Below are 14,175 nucleotides of genomic sequence, written 5' to 3' on the forward strand. Positions count from 1 at the left end.
AAGTCATGTACCGAGACCCCAAAACTGAAGTGTGGGAAGGTCCCGCAGAGGTTCAGTACATGGGTAGAGGTTATGTTTGTGTACTTACCCCCACAGGGCCCCAATGGATACCTAGCAAATGGATTCGTCCTGCTAATGACCCTGCAAGAGCGACATCGACATTGACTCCTTCGGTTAATACAGGAACCGCTTCAACGCCTTAATCAGACTTTGGGTCGATGATATATTGTCACCAATCAAGAAGAACTTTTATCCCTCATCCACGAACTTTCTCAAACAACAAAAAGGCTGACTGTATGGACTGTATGTTATGTGTGGTAGCCCTCGATGTGACGCGTGGGTTAAAATTTTTTGTGGGGGATGTAGAAAACAGTGGTGGATGTTTCAGCAGCGTTTGTCAACATTATGGTGCCCTAATTGTTCCTCTGCCTGGCATAATTATATGTTGCAGAGAGCAGTACAGGATTATACTGGACAGCCAGGGTTAGAGGGGGTACACTTAATTGGAGACTTAGGGGCAAGAGAAAACCTACAACTGCTCTGGCAGTTTGACAAGGTAGTACAGAGAGTGGTTGCTTTGCATAGCAGTCATGTTTTGGCAGCGATATGTAAGCAGGGATTGAGGATTCCCCAGCAATGGCAGGTGGCACCTGAGAATTGGGATCATATGTGCCGTCGCTACCGTCCTAGGACCAGGCACAGGGAGAGGCGGAGCTGAGGTAGAGTCGGTCTGGGTGCCTCCACAACCGAAGGAAAACATTTGGGTTACTCTAGCCAACAAAACGGGGCAAGAAGCAATATGCCTGTCCCTGTCATCTCCTGGTAATCCTTTTTCCACTTGTTTGGTGGGGATACTCTTGGAAGAGCTGCCCTGCCCGGCCTCGGTACACAGCTGCCGCCGTAATGATTTCCAGTCATATGCTGATAAATGGGACCAGACGGTCCCACACTTTCCAGGGGCCCACCTGGAACCACAGGAGTTGGAGTTGCTAGGGTCGGTTAGAGCAGATTGGTGTGTAAACTTTAACAGGTCAAGCAGTCACAGGCAGAATCCACAGTCCAATTCCACAGTGACCGTGAATTCCTCTCTGCCTGTGTATAGAAATGCCTCTGTGTGGCGTAACTATACCAGTGGGAAAATTTCCCACTCCTCCAATACTCCTATTCAACTTCCCCCAGGAGTGTTTCTTATTAGTGGAGACAGAGCATGGGCAGGTATTCCATCACGGCTGGTAGGTGGACCTTGCACATTGGGTCGCCTCTCATTACTTACCCCCAAATACTTCTATGATTTTGCAAAAGTATAAACAGCACCATAGGGCTAAGAGAATGACACATGCCTTCAACAGTGACTGCAAGGATAGGGCCGAGTTTTGGTCTCCAGAAAAAAATAATTGCAGCATCAATCCTAGCCCCCAGAGTGGCAACGGCACAGGCTCTAGCCACTCTGAATAAGCTGGGTTGCTGGCTGGCAAAGCAAACAAATGCTACTTCTTTAGCGCTTTCTAACTTGTTGCTTGATGTTGATTCAGTTCGCCACACGACCTTGCAAAACAGAGCCGCTATCGATTTTTTATTGCTTGCTCAAGGACATGGATGTGAAGAATTTGACGGAATGTGTTGTATGAACCTTTCTGATCACTCCATGTCAATTCATACCCAAATAGCTAAGTTGCAAGAACTCACTAATCATTTGCAGCAAGACACGGGTCTGGGTTTAACAGATTGGTTACGATGTTTTGGGCTAGGGCCTTGGATAACCTTCCTACTGCAACATGTAATCAATATTGTAATTGTTATTTTACTGCTTGTACTTTTTGTACCTTGCTTTTTTCGCTGCTTGCAACAGATGATGTATCAAGTAGCAGAAACAGTAACTACTCAACACCCTGCGTTTGTTGCACAAAATAAAAAAGGGGGAATTGTTGGAGAATGGTTAACAGAGCAAGGCCATGGATCATTAGAGGCCTCATGGCCCGATACCAAGTGCTAGCAGCCTACGTGCTGCTAGGACAGGCTGTCCTTGGGACAGCAGTAAGCATGGATACAGGCCAAAGATAAAAGAACTTGTGGTTAAGAGAGCGCAGCGGTAAGCACATACACAAAGTCTTAAGCGTGCCAAGAGGAGGAACCTTCTCACGCTTGATATAGCCAATCAAGTATAGACGAGCAGTGTATGCTAACCAATCGTAATTTGACAGGTATGCTGGACGCTTCGGGCAAAAGTATAATAACAGATGTTATGAGCAATAAAGTTGAACAATGCTTTATCAATCATACTGATTGATTGCATTCTTCCCTCGCCGAAATCCTCTGCAGAAAGAAGGTGATGTTAATCTTTTTGGCTAGAGGCAAAGTGTCTGCAAACCCTTGGAAGAAGTCTATGCTAGGTGAATGAGAGCACGAGCAGGAAAACACCTGGGGGCTGTGATGTCATTTCACAGAGGGTTATGGATTCCTGTCTCAAATGTCTATGTGTCAGTAGGGCTGGATCCAAGTGCCCCGGTGGAGAGGCAGGGTTGTCCCGTGTTCCAGCTTTTTAGTGGCTGGAGTTTTGCCCAAGGAAGAGCATCCTGATTTTGCTGCCGTGTTCAGCCAGCACGGAGCTGTTGGGTGCCTCCTTCCAGGAGCAGCAGGAGCCTGGATTTCTGTCCCTGGGATTGCCTTGCTCTCCAAGACGGGGGCTGAAGGTGAGGGGCAAGGCAGGCCTGGGAGCTCTGGGAGACAGGAGTGCCAGGCCTCTCATCTCCTGGTGCTGCTCAGGTAGTTGCTCAGGTGTTCACCAGAGGGTTTTTTGATGGCCTTTGGCCTTCTGGATGGAAGCAAAAGGGTCCTTTCCCCTCCCTGCCTTCTGTCATTCTCAGGTCAGCCCCTGCTCTTTGCTGGCAGGCTAAATAGCCTCAGGAGTGGGCAGAGGAAGTGCTGCCTGATCTGTGAGGTTCCACAGGAGATGGAAGCAGGCTTTGCGCAGAGGTTCAAGCAGCTTGGGACTTCCTGAAGGCCTGAGGCCTGAAGCAGGGTTTTGAGGCAAAGCTGACCTCTGGGTGAGCCTTCAACCCAGATGTTATGTTTGTATCCTGTCAGTAGTGCGGTAGCCAGGATCATTAGTGTTCTGGGCTAGGTCCGTGCTCATTAGTGAAACATGGCTTGACCTTTCTGTGTTCAGAGGCCGGACAGGGCCCTGAGATGAGTCCTGTGGCCTTGTTGGGAGGAGCGGGGCCAAAGGCAGCTCCTGCATTGCTCCTGAAGCCCTGGCCCGGCTTTGGTGCGATGCCGGAGGAGGCTGAGCCCAGCTGTTCCCGCCGTGGGAGTTGTGTGCGCCTGTTTATTGCAGCATTTGCCCGACCTGGGCCCTGTCCCGGTAAAGCCGGAGCCTCTTGGCCTGTGGGCGGACGCACCCGCGGGAATTGCCAGTTCTGGGGGGGCTCTCCAGGGCTGGGCTGTGACAGGGGATTCCCAGCTGCTGGGGGTAAGGCTCAGGGTCCCTGGTGCTGGATCTCAGTCCCTGTAGGTCACCTTGGGTAGCAGTGCTGGGGGGCATTGCTGAGCTTCTCCTTGGGAGATTCTTGGCTGCTCTGAGCTGTAGCCAATGACCCTGAGCTCCTGAGGTTGGTGTCTGTGTCTTTGGTGCTGACCCTGCCCCCTGGCCAAGCTACTTTGGAGGGTTTGAAGGGTCTAGGGCTGAGTGTCCTTTGGGCAGTTTGCTGCCAGCCTGGTGTGCTCCTGGAAGTGCCACTGACCTGCCAGGACTGAGGAGCTTCTGGCTGGGTGCTGGTTCTGTTCTGCAGTGGGAGCAGGTAGCCACAGGGATGCAGGGGGAAAATGGGCTGCTGAAATGAAGGAAACAATATGCTTCTAACAGCAGCTACTTTCTTGTTTACATAAAGCTATGGTTCCAGTTTCTAGCACTACTCTTCACGGGTACAGGTGTCTCTCTCGGTCGGCTAAGTTATTTCTCCATCAGGCAGGCAGGCAGGCAGGAAGGCAGGAACGCACGCACGCATCTTTCAGGGCACTTAATTGGTTAAGTGTCCATCACCAAGCTATGGGTCTCCTATCTGAGTTTTGCATTTCTTGGAGAGGCTTTCCTAGGCTCTTATTTTTAGAGCTGTTGTTGTTCCTGTAGCCTTGATGAATTCCTGCGAACTCTGGAAAAGAAGACTGCAGGTGTCGTCTTCTCTACAAACAGTTTGGCTGGTACAGGGAATGGCCCAAGTAATTCAGATACATTGCTACACCAGGAGGTCTTAGAGAGAAACCTGGAGATGGGCTGGGGAAGCCTGAAGTGGAATCTTCTCCCCTGCCGACCCTTGATACCAGGGCAGCAGGGAGATGCACGTTTCCACCTAGCACAGGACTGCTTGGGCAAATGAACAGGGCTCTGGAAGGTCCTGGAACGTGTGGGGGTTTTGTTCTAGTCCTGGTTTAGGAGCACCTTCAGTCCTAAAGGAAACAAGCAGCACTTGCTGCAGCTGGGAGACTTCAGTCCCTTTCCTTCAGAATGTTTGGAGAGCCCAGTGGCTTACGTGCTGCTATCAACATGTGCAAGGTTCTTGTCTTTGCAGTGTATTTCATCGTATTCCACATAGGATTGAATGTCCCTGCAGTGATTTGTGACCTGCCGGAGTGTTTTTTGGATCCAGTGCTCTCACTCGGGGCTCAAGGTTCCCACCCGGAATGATGCTGGAAGCTCCAGGGGACTGGGAGCCTCATGGTCGTTGTCCCCTTCTGACTGTGGAGTGCCTTGGGTGAGTCAGAGACTGGGAGATCTCTGTGGCCTTTACTCGTGCCAGGTATCAGCCATGAGCTAGCTGCATTCGTTGCCGCTGTCAGCTGCATTCGCTGACAGCTTCAGCCGTGCTGTTGCTCATCTAAAGCGAGAGAGACTTATTTGTGGTCAAATAAGTCTCTCCTCTCTTCTGTTAGGGTTTCTTGGTGCTGTTAGCACCCTGCTCTAACCAACTGAGCTGATCTCTGGGTAATTCTCACGTTATCTGTCAGAAATTCATCTTGAGTTGTTTAAATTGGAACTTCATTTGAAATCTACTGGGAAGAAAATGGAGTCACGGTCAAAACACTCAAGCACTTGGGAGAAGCAAAGCAGAGCTTTTATTTGTCAAGCTCTTGAAAGAAAAATGCCAGCTGACTTAAGTACCAGCCTCAAAAGCAGTTCCAACTTTTCTTCTAATGATGTAAAGGCAATAAAGGTAGGGATTTTGTATAACTTGGAGATGTCATTTAGGACGGAGAAACTGCCTTAGATTATCTCAGCCAGATGGAAAAAATGACGACTTTTTCCTCCGGTCCCACTTTTGAGCGAGGTGAATTTTTTGGGCAGTTTTTCAGTGGGAGTGGTAATGGGAGTTTCCCAGATGTGCTGAGATCTGCTGGGAGTGTTGGTAGCTCCCACTGCCTCTGAAATGACAAGCTGTTGTTTAACTCTTTTGTTTCCATTTTCTTAGGGGAAAAATGCCCTGAGGTTGTTCTTGTCTCTGGCCCTTGCGGGGCGGGCTTAGATCTCTGCTCCGGCTGTAGTGGTCCGTAGGATGGTGGGTTTCCGGGGATGTAAACAGTTGTGATTCCAGCCTGGAGCACTAGTCTGGCTGTGCTGCAGGGGTGTAATGACCTGCTGGGCTCCTCCTCTGCTTCTGTCCCAGTGCAGACCTGTCCTGCCCTGTCCAGCAGCCCTTCCTTTCTTGGGAACCTGGTCCGTCCTGTGCTCAGTGGGGAGATCCTGGTTGGTGCTGTGTTCTGCCTGCCTGGACTGGCAAACACTGCTGCTGCGGTTGGACCATTGCCATGGAGGTGCTGCGGACAGGTGACAATCCTCCTTCCCCTTGCAGGTGGGTCTGTGCTGCCCTGGGAGGCTCTGGTTTGCCCTGGGTTCCCAGAGAGCATCTCCCAGTGAGAGGCTGAGGCCCGAAGAGCAGCCTGAGCCTGAGGTGACTTCCCAGATGAACCTTGAGCATGATGCTGTTAATGCCATCAAGACACTTTACTTAAAAACAGGTGATCTAAACATCAGTGTTAGTTGTTCTCAATGCCAAACTGCCTGTTGTAGTTGTTTGTGTCCCTTTGTGTGGGGTGTATGCAGAAATCCTCCCTACAGGTATCCCTGGAGACTTGTCAGGAGAATATTGCAGGCAAAACCCTCCTGGCTGTGGCCTGGGCTCTGGCCAAGCCCTGGCTCCAGCTGGTTGGGAAGTGGGCTGTCAGAACCAGGCATTTCCTGCACAAAAAGCTGACCGAGTTGTTTGGGCTTGTCAATTTGGGCCTCTGAGGCTGGACCCCTTCCTGGGTGCCCTGGAGATCCCCGCTACGGGTAGACGCACTGCGTAGGTTCTCCCCATTGCCGGGAAGGGTTCTCCAGGTCCTGGCTGCGGAACGGGGCTCCCTGGCCCCTGCAGGCTCTGGCTGATGGTGGGGTGTTCAGGCCATTGGTGACGGGTGTCAGGCACTGTTCTCTCTTTCCCACTCCTGTAAGAATGGTCAGATGCATTCCCTTGCTTATTTTGTCTCGTTGCTGAAGCCAAGTGAGTGATAGGCTCATTGTTATACCAAATGTGTCCTTTTGCCCCTGTTTTGCCTTGACACTGATAGCAAAATAGGACCATTCTTTCTCTTGGCGTCTCTGTCCATTCTCCTGCTGCCATGGACTGGCAACACCCCCGGTCACTGCCCGGGGCGGTGCAAGGAGAGAGCCCAGGGGAGCCACCGAGTCTCCATTTGTTCCTTTTCCCTGCTGAGTACCTTGGGGTGAGTGCAGTGATCCCTATGGATGGAGAAGGGCTTGGGATGAAAAGACTTGGCAAAACCATTTTCCAGCAGGATGAGAGTCTGAAGGTCTGAGCCTGAAGTGGAATCCTCTCCCCTGCCGACCCTTGATACCAGGGCAGCAGGGAGATGCACGTTTCCACCTAGCACAGGACTGCTTGGGCAAATGAACAGGGCTCTGGAAGGTCCTGGAACGTGTGGGGGTTTTGTTCTAGTCCTGGTTTAGGAGCACCTTCAGTCCTAAAGGAAACAAGCAGCACTTGCTGCAGCTGGGAGACTTCAGTCCCTTTCCTTCAGAATGTTTGGAGAGCCCAGTGGCTTACGTGCTGCTATCAACATGTGCAAGGTTCTTGTCTTTGCAGTGTATTTCATCGTATTCCACATAGGATTGAATGTCCACATTCCAAGAGAGACTCCAACCTTCCCTGGCAAATACCTGTCTATCAAAACCAAGAAAGTCTCCTAGCCCAGGAAGCGAGAAATCTCTTTAGGAGGATCTAAGTGCTATCGGCAGCTCTTTCTGTAGCTTTGCTTAGACCAGCAGCCCCGCGCAGTTTCTGGGCTCTCCACAAGCAGAGAAGCTCCCGCAGCACGGCAAGTGCGTCTCCTAGCCCGGGAAGCGAGAAATCGCTTGCGCGGCGCCCCTGGTGCTGTTAGCCTCACTTGGAACAGCAGCTAGGCATGGTTTCTGAGCTCTCCACAAGCAGAGAAGCTCCTGCAGCACAGCAAGTGCATCTCCTAGCCCGGGAAGCGAGAAAGCGCCTGTTCGCTGCACCTGGTGCTCTCGGTAGCTGTACACCGTAGGCTCACTCGGAACAGCAGCTAGATGCAGTTTCCGAGCTCTCCACAAGCAGAGAAGCTCCTGCAGCACGGCAAGTGCGTCTCCTAGCCCGGGAAGCGAGAAAGCGCTTGTTCGGCGCGCCTGGTGCTCTCGGCAGCTGTACGCCGTAGGCTGGCTGGGAACAGCAGCTAGGCGCGGTTTCAGAGCTCTCCACAAGCAGAGAAGCTCCTGCAGCATGGCAAGTGTGTGTCCTAGACCAGGAAGCAAGAAATCCCTTTAGGCAGCTGTAGTGCTTTCAGGGACTGTTTCTTGTAGCTTTGCTTGTAGCAGCATCCCCAAATGGTTTCTGGACTCTGGACAACCAGAGAAGCTACTGCAGCATCGCAAGAGCGCCTTCGGGCCCGGGAAGTGAGACCTCGCTTGTTCTGCACTTCTGGCGCATCCGCCGTGCTCAGCGCGCTCTGCAGAGGCAGGGAAGCTCAAGCAGCAGCAGCCATGCATCTCCAAGCCCAGGAAACAAGAACTCGCTTGTTCAGCAGATCCAGTGGTTTTTCCGGCTCGCTCTTGTGGCTTGGAGCAGCAGCCGTGCGTGCTGTCCGTGCTCTGCAGAGGCAGGGAAGCTCAAGCAGCAGCGCCCATGCGTCTCCAGGGCTGGGAAGCGAGAACTTGCTTGTTTGACACTTCTGGTGCTCCTGCCTTGCTCTGTGTGCTCTGCAGAAGCAAAGAAGCTCGAGCAGTAGCGCAAGTGCAACTCCGTTGCCAGGAAGCCAGTAATTGTGTTTTCGGCAGATCTGGTGCTCCTGCCGGCTGTTTCTTTTGGCTTTGCTTGGAGCGACAGCCCTGCGTGCTGTCCATCCTCTGCAGAAGCAGAGTTCCCGTAGCTGCGCAAGTGCGTCTCCTAACCCGGGAAGCAAGAAATCGCTTTTTTGACAGATCTAGTGCTCTTGCGGGCTTTTTCTTGTGGCTTTGCTTGGAGCAGCAGCCCTGCGTGCTGTCCACAGGCAGAGAAGCTACTGCAGCAGCGCAAGTGCGTCTCTGAGCCCGGGAAGCAAAAAATTGCTTTTTTGGCAGATCTAGTGCTCTTGCCATCTGTTTCTTGTGGCTTTGCTTGGAGCAGCAGCCCTGCATCTGTCCGTGCTTTCCACAAGCAGAGAAGCTGCCACACAAAAGGTTGTGCAACTTGCAGCTGTACTCTGTCCTAAAGCTTTTCGAAATGCTGACCAAGGCTTTGCAGCCACTTGATTTAAAATATTACCAAGCACAGCCTGGACTATATCTGCTGCGTGTCTCACTGCTATAAATCCCTCAGATACCTCCACCAGAGCCGTGCGTAAGCTCTGGACTCTCTGCTTCCTCTGCGCAGCCAAAGCTGCAGGGTTCCTTTTCTGCTCGGACTCAACTCCAAATGCTAATGATTTCAGACTCACAGAAAAAAAGCTGTGGGCCCCTGACATCCCTAAAGAAACAGCCAAAGCTTTCACAAAGTCACACCGAAAATCCAGCGGATTTGGGCCGAGACACAATACAAATCCCTCCATTAGTGAGGATAGCTCCACAATCAAGCTGCCGCCTCATTCCTTCGTGTCCAGGGGTTACCAGCGCTTTGTCAGGATGCCGCCCCACACACTAGCAATCTCAAAACCTCACAGACAACAAACTATGCTTTGTCACAGTTAAAACACTCACAATCAAAACTTTTTGGGGGTTTAGCAGGGAGCCAAAAGACGCAGTTCAAAGCTGCAAAACCTAGTTCACTCTGCTAGTTGCCAGGGCTATGCTGGGTGTAGTTTCAAACTCCCACACCACTCACTTATTCTCTACACAAAAATCAAACAGCTTAGACACACAACTGCTGTTCTCACCTGGCTGTACGCCAGTCAAAATCCCGCTGCTAATGCACACATGGCCAAAACCTACACACACAGAGTCTTGTTCGCCTTTAACAACCCATAATCTGAGCGTAGTGCAAGCACTCTGGATTCCTCCGCCCTCCCGGGCATAGGAATCCCTCCACTGATCAGGCACAGATTTTAAAATTCTTCCACAACTTAAGCATACACAAATCCAAAACACGTACAGTACACTGCCAACACACTCCAAAAACACACAAACCAACGCGCGTACGACACAAGCCCTTACAAACCAAAACATATACAGCACACGGCTCATTCACAGCTTAAGTGCACAAAAGCACAAAAACAAAGATCTGTCCACACACTCAAGCACACACATACACACGCATCTGGCACATGTGAGCCAAGATGGGACCACCCACACACCAAAACTTGCGGTTGACACCCCAAACTGCAAACCACTGTTGTGCTTCTAAACCACAAACAGAACCGAAGCTGCTGCTGCTGCTGCTCCTGAACCACAAACAAAGCCAGCCAGAAAGAGCAGAACTCCTGCTGCAGTCACCAAAATGAGTTACTAAACATGGATATTGATCTAGTATCAATACCTAACTTTGATGGACAAAAGACTCTCTAACATTTTAGTTAGAAAGTGTATGTTTAATTCAATGCCAGGCAGCTCTGTGGGATAGCTCCCTAATATACACTGTGAGGTTACAAGCAATTCCAGAGTCTATATATTTACAAAAGTCTTGAATATCCAAAATACAAATACATATTCATAACACTAACACCTTTCATTCCCTGCTTTGAATGGTAATTAACTTAAAAGGCAATTAAGCATGCATAGTTCACTCCCTGAATTGGGTCAGTGGTCCTTTTTATGGGGAGGGGTCGTAAAAAGACAAAGTAGGGCAAATCTTCCTCGTTTTAGCTTTCAACCTCTTCAATAGATTACAATACCAATGAGCTCTGAGAAAACTCAAATTTCCTCCCTCCATGACTTTTGAATGGGTTTCCAGATATAAAAGTTTGTAATTGTCTATGTTCCTTAAACCTATTTATCAGTTTCTCTGTTTCTTAATATAAACAGAGCTAAACAGACATAAAAATTACAAGCAATTAGTTATTTAAATCTGGGATAACTATCTTAGATTTGGCTTCTTTCAATTAACCATTAACTCTTAATTATTTCTGACGAAGCCTATCTATCTAAAATCTTAACTTTTCTAAAATCCTTAATTCTTTTTAAATTCATGTCTCAGAAGGATCTGGAGAAGTTCCTGACCCTGTGGAAAGCTCCTGGAGCAGTTCCTGACCACATGGAAGGACTTTCAGCAGTTCCTACCCCATGGAAGGACCCCATGGAAAGGGAATCCTGTCCCCGAGGAGGAGCCAGTGGCAGAGACAAATGCCCCATTCCCAATCAAAGACACGGAGCTCTGCTGAGGGGGTTTATTGATCATTCAAAGGGAATTACGAGGGCTCCCATGGGATTGGGGGGGTCCTCCAGCGATGGCGATCTCCTCCTGCCGCTGGAGGGGTCAGCACACAGGGATCACCACTGCTTCCAGGCCTAAAAACCAGAGCCCAAACTGTGACCCTGCTGTGCCCCTGGGGGCACACTGGGGTGTACTGGGGGATTATGGGGAACACCGGGGGGTACTGGGGGATGCAGGTGTACTGAGGGATACTGGGACACACCAGGGTGTACTACGGGTATACTTGTTCCCCCTGTCTTTGGCAGGAGACAAGAATTGGGACCCTGGATGGAGCTGGGAAAGGACCGGGCTCCTCAGATCCATGGGAGTCCCAGATCTCCCCATCCCGGGATGGCCCAGACCCTCCCAGAACCCTCCCAGCCCCCCACAGCAACCCTGGGGGTCCCAAGAGCCCCCTGGGCACGAGGAAAACCTTGGGGACAACTCTGTCCAGCACCTAGTGTCTCCTAGTGTGTCCCAGTGCCCCCCAGTGTGCCCCAGTACCCCCAGAGTGTCCCAGTGTGTCCCAGTGAGCCCCAGTACACCCCAGTGTCTCCCAGTATGCTCCAGTGTGTCCCAGTGTGCCCCAGTACCTCCCAGTGTGCCCCAGTATACCCCAGTGTCTCCCAGTGTCCCCCAGTACCCCCCAGTACAGCCCAGTACCCGCAGGATGTGGAGCAGGGACAGCCTCCTATGTGTACCTCTGCTGTCCCCCAAGCTCTGCCCACCCCTGGGGGCTCCAGGGTCCCCCCAAACCTTCTGGGGGCCCTTGGAGGCCTGGAGACCCCCAGGGATTCTCCACCAGAGACTCCCAGGGATTGCTTTGCCAGAGACCCCTGGGGATTCCCCACTGGAGCTGAGTGATGCTGCCCTGGGTCAGCCACAGGGGGTTGGGGAGAGAGGGGAAGTTGGGGGGGTACTGGGAGACACTGGGGGGTACTCGGGCACACTGGCGGATACTGGGGGGTACTGGAGGATACTGGGAAACACTAGGGGATACTAGGACACACTGGGGGGTACTGAGAGATACCGGGGCACACTGGGGGGTACTGGGGTGTACTGGGGGGAACTGGAACACACTGGAGGATACTGGGGCACACTGGGGTGACTGCAAGTGTCGTGGCCATGCCAGGGGAGGCTCTGGGCCCCACAGAACTCGGGATACTCACCTCAGACCTCTTCACTCGAAGAGCTTTCAGTCCTCCCTGCAGAGAGACCCAAGGATGTCACCAGGGTGTCCCCAGCCCCAGTATGGTGTCCCCAGCCCCAGTGAGGTGTCCCCAGTCCCCCAGTGTCTGTTCCCCAGTACCCCCCAGTGTGCCCCAGTACCCCCCAGTGTGCCCCAGTATACCCCACTATGCCCCAGTTCCAGTGGGGGATGGGAGGGTTGGGGTGAAGGGGGGCCCTCAGTAAGGGTGAAATGGGGGAATTGGGGACCTCAAGCAACTGGCATGTTGGAGCACCGAGGCTGTGGGGGAGGAGGAGAAGGAAGAGGAGGAGGAAGAAGAAATTCCAATGTGGCACATATGGAGCCTGAAGCTTGGGGCCGGTGATGGCAGGAGAAATGGGACGGGACAAAACCCGAGGGTTTTGGGAGGGGCTCTGGGAGTGAAGGGACAAGGAAGGGGATTTGGGGACATCCCACACAGGGGCAATGGGAAAGGGAAAGAGGGGAAAGAGGGCAGGAAACAGGGAATGAGGCACTGTGGGGGTTCCTGGGGTGGACTGGGAAAACCGGGAATACAATGGCAGCCCTCTCTGGGAAGCGGTGGAATTTACTGGGGTGCATTGCGATGGGTGAGAATACAGTGAGAGGGGGTCTGGGAAGCACTGGGGGGATTGTAGCCCTGAGGGTCCCAGAATTCTCAGAACTCACCTCGCTCTTCCCGACTGTGGCTTCCCCCTGCAAAGAGATGGTGACAGATCACCGGCATGTCCCCAGCCCCAGTAAGGGACCAGCTGGACAAACTGGTTCCCAGTGCCCACAGCGGGTGTCCCCCCCAGCTCCAGAACTTACCATGATGGTGGAACCAACCCCTGTGACCATGGGGACGGTGGCCTGGGGAATGGCAGCATAGGGATGGTCAGGACCTTACGTATCCCCATGTGTTCCCAGCCCCACCATGGTGTCCCCAGCCCCAGTGAGGTGTCCGCATGTGTTCCCAGTCCCAGCACGGTGTCCCCAGTCCCAGTGAGGTATTCCCAGCCCCAGTGAGGTATCCCCAGCCCCAGGACAGTGTCTGCATGTGTCCCCAGCCCCAGGACGGTGTCCCTAACCCCAGTGAGGTGTCCCCATGTGTCCCCAGTTCCAGCATGGTGTCCCCAGTCCCAGTGAAGTGTCCCCAGCCCCAGTGAGGTTATGGGGCTGAAGGAGGACACAAAGGTCCCCAAAGCCCCCAGGCCACAGCTGCCCCCAGTACAAGAAGGAAAATCGTGGAGGGGAAGCCCTGAGATCCCAATTCAAAGCTCACCAGGATGAGGGAATCCTCCCCCGGAGCCAAGATCGTGGTGACAAACCCAGCCCTTTCTTGGAACCAGGATGCATCCCCTCCCAGCCCAAGCATCTGCTGAGGGGCAAAGCAGGATGGAGAAGAGCAGGGCCACGCTGAGCACAGCCACCTTCATCTTCCTCTGGCACTGGGCAGCGCTGCCTGAGGCTGCAGCAGGGCAGGAGAGCCTTTATCCCTGCCAGCCTTTATCCCTGCCAGCTTTTATCCCTGCCGGGACTCCTCCCTGAGCCCTCCCCGACAGTCCCCAGGTCAAAACCCAGGTTGGCACAGCCCCCAGCCCTGACCACAAGCCCAGCCCTGGCCCAGAGTCCATCCCACCTGTGGCACAGATCCAGCCCCGTTCCCTGGCATCCCTCCAGCTTCCTGCAAGGGGCAGCTGCCCGTGGGACAGTGAGACCCCCACAGAGACCCCAAGGGACTTGTCCGGGGGCACATACAAGCAACAGAACCCTGGGGACACCGAGGGGACAGTGAGACCCCTAAGGACATCCCCATGATCTTCTGTACAGGTGACAGAACCCTGGGGACATCGGGGTGGGGACAGTGAGACCACACAGAGACACCCAGGAACTTGTACGAGAGCAGGTACAGGTGACAGAACCCTGGGGACACCGAGGGGACAGTGAGACCCCAGGTACGAGTGAGAGAACCCACGGGGGACCCCCAGGCACCCTGAGGGGGCAAGGTGGCAGGCAGGGATCCCAAGGCAGCTGGGGACCCTGTGGGGACAACCCCCACTCCAACACAATTCATCCTCCAGCAGCCCCCAGTGCCAA

At 52.9% G+C, this 14,175-nt stretch overlaps 1 long non-coding RNA gene across 1 annotated transcript; it reads right to left on the reverse strand.

Annotated features, from left to right (window-relative positions):
* Positions 1 to 10,849: 10,849 nt before the first annotated feature.
* LOC136292922 (uncharacterized) lies at positions 10,850 to 13,572 on the reverse strand. The gene is made up of 5 exons (XR_010721997.1): positions 13,361 to 13,572; positions 12,907 to 12,948; positions 12,766 to 12,792; positions 12,059 to 12,094; positions 10,850 to 10,984 (listed from the first exon to the last, which is right to left on the reverse strand). It is a non-coding gene; the product is annotated as an uncharacterized lncRNA (long non-coding RNA).
* Between the last annotated feature and the right edge of the window lie 603 nt (positions 13,573 to 14,175).

Source organism: Chamaea fasciata, unplaced genomic scaffold, assembly GCF_029207755.1.
Source record: "Chamaea fasciata isolate MVZ Bird 193981 ecotype frontalis unplaced genomic scaffold, bChaFas1.0.hap1 SCAF_8, whole genome shotgun sequence".
Classification (NCBI taxonomy): Eukaryota; Metazoa; Chordata; class Aves; order Passeriformes; family Sylviidae; genus Chamaea; species Chamaea fasciata.